The sequence below is a fragment of the Haliaeetus albicilla genome, chromosome 16 (assembly GCF_947461875.1).
Source record: "Haliaeetus albicilla chromosome 16, bHalAlb1.1, whole genome shotgun sequence".
Lineage (NCBI taxonomy): Eukaryota > Metazoa > Chordata > Aves > Accipitriformes > Accipitridae > Haliaeetus > Haliaeetus albicilla.
Genome location: NC_091498.1, coordinates 18,563,028 through 18,576,055, shown reverse-complemented (window position 1 = coordinate 18,576,055; position 13,028 = coordinate 18,563,028).

Below are 13,028 nucleotides of genomic sequence, written 5' to 3'. Positions count from 1 at the left end.
TTGTTTCCTGTTTTAATCTCCAACTTTTAAAAGTATGCAGCTGGAAGTTATTGAGCGCACAGTGAAAACACTTTTTCAAAAGAAAAGCCTGGTCACACATACTGCTGGACCTGGATTTTGGGACTAGCCAAGGTAAAACTCCTATTGAAGCTGTACACTTTCATGCTTATGATTTTGTGGCCAAACTCTGTCTCCAAAGACTTCACATAGTTAAGTAGTGAAGGTACATTAAGTTAAACAATATAGTTGTACTTAATGCCAATTCTATAATCATAAAGGTTAGCCAGTGATTAATAGATATTATCTTTTGTATGAATTAATAGTTTATACCATAAATGGGTATAAGCAAATAAACAGAAACAGAGGCAAAATGCTGACTCACTTAATGTCAGTTGCAGTTTTGCTGTTGACCCAGTAGTAGTAAGATTATTGTAATCTCATTATGTTAGTTACTTATGAGCTAGTTATCTGTAAAATTAAAAATAAGTGTAGTGTTTTGATAAAATTGATAATTATGAATTGCTTACAATATGTTTCAAAGAAAGAAAAATATGGAATATACGCAAGAAATAACGGTCACCTCTTGCAAGAAATAGGCACAATTTATTGTGTCTTCAGTTGAAGGAAAGGCTCTAAAGTTAGACCCCAAAGTAACAACACTTCATTAAAAAGTGCCCATTTTACATTTAAACTAAAACCAAATAATTGACCCTATGAAACTATGTTTGAATACTTTCTTGATTTACTTCGGCATTATCTAGTTTTATGCTGGTAAATTGAATGCTCTCAATGAAATTGTGCTAGTTTAAGTTTGAAACCATACATTAATAACTTCGATTGTATTTCTATGTGTTGTGCCTTACCCTCTGATATTCTTTTCTGTTGATTAAGATGCATCAAACATTGCATTGTTCTCTTTCAAACTGAATAGTAAACATCTCTGTGATAAATATTCAGTCATGCTGAACAGTAGTTCCCAAGACATGTCAAAGTTCGCTTTGAAATGCATCTAGATTTTCCATTTTCTTTGTTGTTTATGGCTTTTCTTATACTCCTAGAAATACTGAATTCTTGTTGTCTGATTAAATTTGGTTTTCTTCTTTTTCCTATAAGAGGTTACCTCTCAGTGATGTACATTTAATTTCTATTCATATGATTTTACCATCAACGTTTCTGCATTATAAATCTTTCAATGACTACTCTTGCTGTGAATAATTGTAATTGTTTAGCAATTTTTTAAACTAGGAAATTGCTAATTTTAGGCATCTAGGAGTTCCTCATTCTTTCATAGACAATGCCACAAAAGTCTCCAATGTTTTCTAAGTAACTTAGGGGGGGAAATAAAAGGCTTAATATAGCATTCACTGTTAACTACAGCTTTTGACATTCACAAACAGCTTTTGACTTTAAAATAGACCTAGCTGAAGCACTGCTTCCTATGTGTTAAGTGTTGGGATTTGGGGATTTGGGCTTGGGGGTGGGTTTGGGTGGGGTTTTTTCAGATTGATCACTTTGTAAAATTTTCCAGTATTAAAAAATTCCGTTCTTACTTAGGCCACTAGAAGTCCTGTAAAACACCCTGGTGCTGAATTGGGCTGTAAGTCAAAGAATCAAGTAAGAAATAAAGATATGTAAAAAATGTAAGAAAAATGGAAGAAAAAAAAAGTGGTGCTTTCTAGTACGATGTGGTTTAGTTCTTTCAAGAAAAAATGTAATTGATTATATATGTTTTTAGTAGATTAACGTAAATAAATTAAACTAGGGAAATGGTAAATTTTGTTCTATGTATTGCTAAGCTGCCAACATCTTCATGCTTGTACAGAAGAGTTCAGGTAAAAACTCTTCAGGACACATAAATTGTGCTTGCTGCGTCAATGAACATTAGCTGAACTTCTGGTCCTGATTGGACTTGAAGGCAAGGTATGACTTAATTTGCCTGTGTGCAAACAAACAAGCAGAAAGTCTTAAAGCCTGAGAACATCCCAGTACTGGTAAGGGAGTACCTAGAGGCTAGAAGTTCTGAACTGGCCTCCTGCAAGTCACAAATGTTTTGCACCTTTTATGCTTTGAAGCTTTTCTGCTCTGACATGTGTAGAATTCTCTGAGGAATTTTGAGTACCCAAATATCTTTCTCAGTGCCTCTCTGCTGTGCTTTCTTGGTCTGCCAGAGATAAGACACCGTGTGTCAGGTTCCCTGGTGAGAGAAAATGAGACCAGAGCTGAATTTGGCCCTAATCATTGTCTCCATGAAATGGCTATTAGTGAAATATGTCAGCTTTAGAAGATGAGTCGCCATCACCAGTTTAGCAGATGCTGAACGATAGTTATCCAGATTAACAGCATGTTATCGACAGAGGAGTGCTCCGATTGAATGCCACAGACATAGAGATCTGCAGATGAAAATATCTAGGAAAATTATTAATGATGAGAACAACTTCATTTTTGCAAACCTGCAATAAGCTTAGAGCTGGGCATGATGAATGATGTAGAAAATATGAGTAGGAGGTGGCATGTTCTTGAACAGAAAGTTCTCCAGCATACTTCCCCACCTCCCTACGCGATCTCAGTTTTTAAATGTGTTTGCGAATAAACGGCTACTTGTCTGGTAGTGGAAAGACAGTTGTAGCTCAATATTAGCACCAGTTTTCCCTTTCTCCTAAAAGTTTCCAAAGGATAAGATTGGGGTGTAATCTTCCCCCCCACACCCCCCCAAAAAATAAGGCAAACTACCATGAAGATTAATGAGGACTCATCTTATTGACATAATGTGAACAGTAGCATAAGTTTGAGAAACACTAAACAGAGGTATAAGGATGCTGTTCCTTCTGAGAAACACACAGTATTAAAATTTTAGGCTTGGGGAAAAATATACTGTTCAGACAAAGAGAACGTGACGACTTCTGTTAATGCGATTACTTCCTCTATGCATTGTTTTTGTTTCGCATAAAATATCTCCAACTACCCTTCCTGAATCTAAAATATTTAGAGAATAATTTAAAAAATAATTTCCTAGAAAATCGTAACTATCCACATCTGCCTTCCTAGCTACCATCATGTCTCTGGCTTGTTCATTCCTAACGCCAATATGACTGATGAGTAATTGTTTTTCTTCTCCTTGCTTTCCATTTGTAATTGTCTTTCAGTTGAGTCCTAGTATACACATTTGATGTTTAACTGTTTAAAAACAAAACAAAACAAAACAAAAAGAATAATTTGAATGCCCAAAGATAAACTATTACATGGATAAAAGAGAACATTATGGAAAGCAGTGTTAACATACGGTATGAAAATTTAACTCTGGCTAGTCAGTTTTTCATTTCCTTATAAAATCAAAGACCTGAATGAGGTCTGTAAACTTCTCTGAAGTGATATCTCGTATGTCCAGTCCAATACTTAAAGCACATAGGAAGCAAGCTGCCTAATCCAGTGCAGTGAATAAGAACAGGTTGAGCTAGCCTAATAAAATTTTTAAAAAACTATCTATAGTTCTGAGGCTCAGTATGACTTACTGTATTGTTGGTTTGAGATAAAACTGTGCATTGATTTCTTGTAATATGACAGAGGTCTATAGCTTATTCTTTTGTCTTTTTTCATAGCTTCTAGTTATCTTTCTGAATGATATTATAAAGGTTCATATACCAGCCGGTTCTAACCTCTTCACATGCTTTTCATAGCTGCCAGAGGTAGCATGTCTCTTCCACTACTTGTCACTTCTTGTTGCTACTTACTGTAGTTGCCAATTTCCAGCTGACAGGATGGCTAAGAGGAGAATTTGCTGCACTTGTTTGTTATTTTGTTTCTTTTTTCTAACATTCTCACTCATTGCTTTTTAAGCATTTTTGCTTTTGAACAGGGTTATTTTTAATTGTTGAAGAAATATTCACTCAGTAAACACTTTGACCAGGAATCCATAAACCATTTTGGGTCTGTATTCTAATTCAGAAGATGATCTGTCAGAATTAATTGAGAATGCCTTAATGTAATCAAGTCCAGTTCATTAGGCAAACACTTAAATTATTAATTTAAATAGTGGGTACTTCAACAGCATTTATGACAGTAACAAATACCAACGTATTTTAATTTTTAAATTCCTCCTGTGTACAGAAGTTGATGTCCTGCTATAGCTACTGCTGTTAAACAAGAATATTTTTCACCTTGCTAATGTTTTACCTTTTTGGAGTCTGTTAAAGTATTCCGTTCAAAAAAGGTTTATGAAACAAAAATGTAGCTTTTTAAGCACAAGGTTCTTAAAATTAATCAAGCATAGAGTGTCATTTTCATTCTTGGAACTCTGTTTTGGATCAAGTAAAGTTACACCAGAGATGAACTTGAACCAGGAAGTTCAGTGTCATGCCATTTCATCAATTTATAGAACACTGTTAATTAATATATAATTATTTAGCATAAATCTAGTGCTTTAGTATCTTAGCCATTCCCTTTGCTTTAGTGCTGAGAAAAATAATCTCTTCATAAAATGAACTAATCCCCCTCTCATTTTTAATTGCCTTCTACCTCTATAATCTAGGACACAGGGATTCCCTGAAAAAGGAATACATTGCGGGGGGGGGGGGAATAAAAGATGAGGGAAATTGGTTAAAGGGACAGGAGAAGCAATAAAGTGAATAGTGATGGCTGCAAGCTGAGGACATAGCATGTCTTGAAAAGGCTGCATTCATTCAACCCATTTCATAGAATCATAGAATGGTTTGGGTTGGAAGAGACCTTAAAGATCATCTAGTTCCAACCCCCTTGCCATGGGCAGGGACACCTTCCACTAAACCAGGTTGCTCAAAGCCCCATCCAGCCTGGCCTTGAACACTGCCAGGGATGGGGCATCCACAACCTCTCTGGGCAACGTGTTCCAGTGCCTTCACCACCCTCACAGTGAAGAATTTCTTCCTAATATCTAGTCAAAATCTACCCTCTTTTGGTTTAAAAACATCACCCCTCATCCTATCACTAGACTCCTTGATAAAGAGTCCCTCCCCACCTTTCCTGTAGGCCCCCTTTAAGTATTGGAAGGCAGCTATAAGGTCTTCCAAGAGCCTTCTCTTCTCCAGGCTAAACAACCCCAACACTTGCAGCCTGTCCTTGTAGGCGAGGTACTCCAGCCCCCTGATCATCTTTGTGTCCCTCCTCTGGACCCACTCCAACAACTCCATGTCTTTCTTGTACTGAAGGACTCCAGAGCTGGATGTGGTACTCCAGGTGAGGTCTCACCAGAATGGGGCAGAGTCACCTCCCTTAACCTGCTGGCCATGCTTCTTTTGATACAGCCCACAATGTGGTTGGCTTTCTGGGCTGCGAGCGCACACTGCCAGTGAATGTCCGGTTTTTCATCCACCAGTACACCCAAATCCTTCTCTGCAGGGCACCTCAAAACTTTCATCCCCCAGTCTGTCTTTATACTGGGGTTGCCGCAGCCCAGGTGCAGGACCTTGCACTTGGCTTTGTTGAACCTCACAAGCTGCACATGGGCCCACTTCTCAAGCTTGTCCAGGTCCCTCTGAATGGCATCCCATCCCTCAGGTGTGTCAGCTGCACCACCCAGCTTGGAGTCCTCTGCAAACTTGCTGAGGGTGCACTCAATCCCACTGTCTATGTCATTGATGGAGATATTAAGCAGTACTGGTCCAAGTTTCTACCTTTTGCTCTCTGAGTTACCCACTTTTGCAACCTTAACAATGTTTGTGCACTGGTTTTTGTGTGATTGTCTTGATTACGCTTGCCTTAAACCATACCTGCCTTTGTGGAAGTGAGAGTAGATTCTCTGGGGCTGATATATCTACTTGTGAAAACACAGGTACAATGATTAAAGGAGTGACAAGTGTCTTTGCCCAGTATTCCAGAGGCATGTCCTGTAAGATGTTCAGGATTGGCAAAGGGTATTCCCTTCACATAAAACAAGTGGAAGCTGGGAGGCATGCTGCAGTAATTTCTAAAGTATGTTTGCTGATGGGCTCAAAGGACCGATTGTAAAGCTATAGTCTTGCCATAGGTCACCTTTACTGAAGGAATTTTAATACACACATTGTTATTTTTTTAAATTATTATTATTGCAAGAACTTAGCTTTGCATTCAGTTTTAATTCTTTACACTCAGTTTCACCTAGCCTTCAAATACTGATTTGAAATGCTCTTAAGTTATTTTGGTCTAGTTTTTATTTTTTAAACTATAATAGCATGGGCAAGTGTGGCACAGAGTATTGTAAGCATCCTTAATAACTGAGCATGGCTTGCGTTTTTTCCCTATTCATATTCTCTATTTTCCCTATTCATGTTGGTTTTTTGCTTAGTAGTAAGTCTTTGCCATTTTTTAAATTGTAGCTTGTGTAGGTTAAGTTTGTAGAAACATTTTGTTGCAAGAAACAGGGTCTTCGCCCTCATTTTTTTTCAGTGTTGTTGGAAGGAAAATAACTGTATCTGAAAAGAGGAAGCTTCACTGAATGAATTGTGTTCACAAATTAGCAAAAAGAGCATTCAAGCTGAATGTTGCATTTTGGGCTGGGGAAGGATCAGTAAGCAGTACTGAAGAGGTGGGTTTTAAAAATCCTTCCAAACAGAAAGTGTATGACATCAGAGAAGACACAGAAACTGAAAGTAGTTTCACAGATAGAGCAGAAAGTACTGGAAGAAGGCACAGAAATGTGTGGGCATCATCATTAGAAAAGTCAAACCAACTGGGCAAAAGTGGTTAGCACCAGCTCAGCATTCAGCTAACAACTAGGCATACGAAGTCCCATCCTTTTAGTGGGAGCATCACTCTCTTGGCCTCTGGCTTGCACTCCTCCCTTTGGTACTAATCTCATGTACACCGCCTGAACAACTTGCTGATTTCTGCGTATCTGCAGAATGCATGTGTCAGGGCTAGTCAGGAACACGTGACATATGAGGCCCAGCAGCAAGATGCAGGTGGCAGTGCTCTGCTGTGAGGTACGTCTCTCTTCACAGGATGCACACAGACCAAAGCTTGGCAAGAAGGTTCTAATAGCCTTACACCACAAGTCCTCTCCTGTCATTTGATCTAGCTTACACATAAACACACACACACGTGCACACACACACATGCACACAAGCACCCTTGACCATGTGGCTTAGTACATGTATACGCACACCTATTGTGTGACCTGCCAAGCATGCTGGTTTTGCCTTTCATCACGTATCCTAGCATGTACCATTTTGTGTCGGTACTTTCAGCAGTTGAGAAGCCTGGCTATGGAGAAATACTATATATGTAATAGTGCTTGGCTTGTGATTAACTGATTTTATGAGTCACATATTTAGATTAAAAATTTCCAATATTGTATTTTATCTGGTAAAAATAATTAAGGGAGAAAAATTGACCAAGAAAATACTGTGAGATTAAACTTTGGGGTTTTGATTAACTGATTTAGATGATTCTGTTATTGGAAATGTGATGTAAAACTACTATAGAAGCCTTCCTAGACAATGTGATTTTATTTAGCCTTATATTACTGGTATAATAATGCCATGTTTTATATGCCTACTTAATACTTTTTACACCTCTCTGATAAGATTTCTGCCAAAGAAATATGAATATTTTTCTTTTATCACCTTTTATTCTGTATAGCAAAAGCAGTCCATAGCTACATCTGAGTAATTTCTGTTCTCTCTTGTCTTTCTTGAAAGTTCAGTATTTAATGGGGAGAGGGCTAAAGAGACTTTATTTCCTATCTTTCCCCCATTAACCCTATCTTCCATTCCCTTTTGACAGTAGTGCTATTTGACCTCCCAGTCTAATACAGCTTCCCTTCAAAATTTGAATGGTGTTAAAGAGAGGGGAAAACCAAGACAAAGTTAATGAGGTGGTAGTGGGAGCTTAAGCATCTTTCTCAAATACTTCATATTTCTGAACAAAGAGAACAAATTTGACTCCATAACTTCAATGACTGTTAAAAAGCATTAACACTAAACAGCAAATAGATCAAGCAAACCTCTTGTGAACAATCCATGGTTCAGATGTTTTTCATGCTGTTCAGGGTGTGTGGGCACACCTCTATATTTGAGTGGAAAAGCACACAGAAATTATGACAAAACTAACTCATTAAAAGAAACACAGTTTTTAATTTTTTCTATCTCAAACAATTTCCTGAGGAAGATTTCCCCACACAATCAAAGGAAGTAAAGAGCATGAATTGTATTAGAATTTATGTATTCCCAGATTCCATTGCTCTTTGAAAAAATCTAGCATTTAATGATATTTTTAGTTCTAATTTTTAAAATAAAAGTAACACAGGGTTTTATTTTTCTCATTATATAAATACAGTTCCATTAAAAATTTTGACTGTTACAGGATCTAGGGTTTCAATGGTGAGATTTCACCACGTGAACATCCTAACCTAAACTTACACTTTTCATCTTCCCCTTCAGACTGTTTAGGGCATATGACAGGATAAGTGCATTATCACAGTGGCTTTGTCTCAGAGCAGCCCACAAGTATTAGATAACCATCATAAGAAATGTATAAACACGTTATTATGTATTATGAGCTTTGTAGATGAGTAAATGTAGGCATGGGGGGGAGTTAAATTGCTTTGCCGTGTTTACACAGCAAGTCAGTGTCAGTCTCAGGAACAGAACTGAAGGGTCCTTGGTCTTAAGCACATTACCTACTACTTTCTTTGTAAAAAAGACCAGTGTTTCTTGAAGGACTACTGTGCATGTTATTACTGCTTTATATCACTTCAGTTCTGAGTGTGTCCAATGTATTGAATAATGAAATTAGGGCTTGTAAAGGATGGCTGAACCATAAAATGTCCCCTGGGGTGAGCTTACTTTTAATAGGGATCTTTTGAGGGGGTATGGGGGGTGGGAAGGAAGAGAAAAGAAAGACCTCCTCTTTTTTAAAAATAATTTTCTGCAGCAGAGCCAAGATCATCCTTCGTCCCCCCTCGCCCCCCACCCATTTACCAGTATTTTATTGTGTGATTGAAAATCCCTTAGTTTTGCTCAGGGGAAAAGCCTCATGCTGAGAAGTAAGGGATCCCAGTTGTACACTTAATCAAAGTGGCATGCTCCACACTTTGTTTCTGAGTAATTTCCACAGCAAACTCATGTGATCTGTATGTTTCGCTTGCATGAATCAAGTCCAAAGTTTGAAACTGACTCAGTTGTTACTCCTGCTGACAGGCAAAGGAAAAGGATTTTTGGGGGGAAGCAGGGGGATGGGGTTCAACTCAATTCACGTTGCTGAAAGGAAATGAAAAGGATGATTTGAAAACCACAAATACTGGGATGAAGGAATACAGATACTGAACAATAACCGTCCACAGTAAATTGTTGATTGGAGTATCTGTTTTAGGTGTTGTTTGTAGTCTCTACATGTAGGATGATGGAAAACACAGATTATGGCAGTGAAAGTAGAACAACAATGGAGTCTGACTCTTTGTTTCCACTTTTCAAAGGCCTTTCCCCCCTTTTTTCCTCCTCTTTTTTTTTTTTTTTTTTTTGATAAGGCCCAGGAAATTGTTAGCAACATGCTGGTGGGAACCTATGGAAAAGAATACACACTGTATCAATGGTGCAGTTCTTATCCCAAGAGCTGTGTTGGTGGGTGTGGGAATAGTGTGCTTTCAATGTGAGCTGTTGCAATGAGATAGCATTGAGAAACCAGGGCAGAGAACAGCACAGATTTAGTCTAGGGAACTAAGGGCTTTATCCAGCAGTAATGTGTGTAAGGACAGACAATGTAACACTATATTTGGTTTAACAACAAAGAACTGTAAAAGGATTTGATAGTAAGGGATTGGCAGAAAAGCTGAATGTATCTGCACAGTGCAGTATTTTTTTAAAAGGTATTTAAGTGATATACTTACAACTTTAAAAGACAGTATTTAAAGTTACCTATAATAGACATTATTTTAGACTAGGGTCATTTAACAACAGTGAAGGCTTATTAAGTAAAGGACTCAAGAGACAGCTAGTATTTTGTTGCAGTGTGGGAATAAGAAGCAAGAAGAGGCACATGTGGAAAAGCAGGACTGACAGGTCTTTTTTACAAAGGTCTGTTTTCATTACTGTATTTGATTTCTGGATACATTTATGGCCAACAGCACTGGGAAATAACTGAAAAATATTCATCTCTATCTCCCATTCTGTACATGCCTATTTTGTTTTGATATTTAAACGGCAGTGAGTTTTGGCTGCAACTTCAGCAAGACACCACATATTCATTGGAGCTCCTTGGGCTTAAATTGAGCAAATGTCTTTATGAAGCCTATATGGTAACAGGGTAAATGTTGCTACAGTGTATGCATGCTGGTTGTCCTTCAGAAGGAAATAGCATTTCTGTTGTCTGTATAGCAGCTGTCATGACCAATGAAGCTTAAAATAAGCTCTGTAAATCCTCGATATGCCACTACTAGCATATTTGGCCAAAGGTGTGAGTGATCAAATGATCCTATGTGTCAGTAGCAGTTTTGCTGTGGGAAAGATTACAGAGTAGGAAATTCAGTATGGATCTCTCTTTTGCCCTTGTGTCTGGAGATATGTGCCCGTTTTCTAGCACAGGAACATATGCTGGCAAGACAGTTAAAAATCAGTTAGGAATATGGGCAACTTTTCATGTTTAATATTTGGTAGTTGCTGGACAGAACTTTTTGAAGATCCCAGCAAAGGCTTCTCTGACTAAAAAAGGTGATATAAATGGATGCTTAGGTTAGAAGTATGAAGATCTCTGTTGCATAGTTGGTGAAAATTTCTATTGAATCGAAAAAGATGTGTAGCTAACCTCCTCTGCAGTGTGTGGACCTATCTCTGAACTTAAAATACCAAATTGTATTTTATGGTTTTGTGACCTGCATGACTTCCATTAGGGAGTGAACAGAAGCATCTAAATCCATTGCAATACTCTTAAATGGAAAGATGCCCTTAGGAATCCCTCCTGTTGTGTACGAAAGTACAATTATGTGGTTAACATTTTGAAATGTAAGTGAATGGTTGCCACTCTGTCTGTACTTTTAGATAAATATTGTATAAAATGCTAGCCACATTGTCAGTCTCCAGAACAGTGCATTTTGCACTTCTGATGTTCCAGAATAATACAGCATCTTTCTGACCCCAAAATAGCCTATACCGGTCTTCAGCCAGCTTGCTAGACACTTGAAAGTTATATCATTTATCAGGTAAGATACTTAAAAACAAGAAACAGTAAGTTTCTGAAGGTCCTTTCCAAACTTAAAAGACAAAGATCAGATAATTTAAAAAGGCAGATGTGACTAATAAAACTGGTTTTCCCTGTATTTGCACAGCAAAACTGAAGTGAGAGTATCAAGTTTTTCACAGTCTTGCATGGATTTTTAAGACACACCTTGTAGAGGCATTAAGTTAATTCCCAGTGAATAGACAGACTACATGATGTATGTCTACAATTCCGTAGCTTCTTGTTGGACATTCACTGCTTGTGTGCAGGCAGCAGAGGCTAAAAAAAATTAATGAGGGAAAATGGTTTTTGGACTGGGGGAAGGGAGGGTTAGAAGCAAGATTAGGGTGAGTAGAGATTTCTTAACAACGAATTTTCATTTATTTTACTGTAATATCTTTTTTCTAACTGCATACACTTCAAAGATAATGCAAAATTGGAATTACGAATATCACTGCTTTGTAGTGAATGTATTGCAAGATTCTTAAATAATTAAATTATGCAAGTTCTTAAAATGGAGTGTAATTAGCCATTAATGAGCAAAATCTGTTGCTGTGCAGAGCTGATATACTCCATGCAGACTGTCCTTAAGTTTTACAGGATTTGGTTTAATTTCTAAATGCTTATGTGTGGTAAAAAGCAACTGTTGTGTATCTTGTAAAATAATAACTAAATTAGCTAGTAAGTTACATAACGTATCAAATATTTAATTTTAGTAGAATAAATTATAGATTTGTCAGTGACTCAGTTTTCTGCTTCTGTTTAATAGGAAATTTGGTTTAGAAGCATGGTAAGAAAAGGTTTGATACTAGCAGGGATTAATAAATTTAAAAATTATAGGCCTGGCAGGTGAAGATGGCAGTTTTTCACGTATAAGCTCACAGTTCAGATTCATACTACACCAGATCTGCATGATCAACATTGTCATCTAATGGCCATTGGATATACAAACACATATATTATACTGCATCTTGTTCTTAGTGGGATAATTCTGAATATCAGAGGCTATTTTCTCAATTAGTACTAGCAACTAAAAGCTTATCTTTTAAAGTGTATAAGCATAAAGCATTAGGAATGAATGGAACATGATGCCCTGGGAGGAGGTCAAGGCAGATGGACATTCAAGACACGGCAAAGAAATTTACATATCTGCACTTGGACTAAATTTCCTAGTACTGAACTAAGCAGATGTCTCATTAGAGTCAATGAACAACTCCCACCCCTAAAAAATTTTAGGGTTATGTACCTTACAGGATTAAGCCAACCAATAAGGGAAGCATCTTTCAATTGTTTGTTGAAAACAATCCTTAATAAGCAGCAGCAAAATAGGAATAGGTTCATAGACTATTTCATTAGGAAAACACGCATTTTCGTAATGTTGGCACTTCTGCAAAAATACAGTTAAACTTAGTTAAGTAAATACCATGTGTTTAAAACTGTGGTTAACCTGAATAAATTGTAGGATTTTGCTCCACAAGCCAGTCATTAAAACTCTATGGTATACAGTGCTGCCTTCAGTGATCTAATTAAGGATATTGCAAAGATGAAGAGCTTTTTAGACTGGTGTCCTATGTTTTGTTACTTTTTACCTCATTTTCTTTATTGTCAGTGGGTCAAATTCTTTCCCTAGTGAAGTGCTGAACCTTTGCTTTAGTCAGTCATACAAACTAGTTATGGAAGTGAAATGCTGACCTTAAGAGTACATCATTTAATCTTTGCAAGAACTCTCCTGACCCTTTAGTGAAATAAACAGTATGTGCTATGGATGTACAAATACTTCACACTCAGAGGACTTTGTTTGATGTAATCATATGCTCTCTTTATAGTGCCTTAGGTCATGACTAAATCTCAGTGGTGCTGGGCAGAGA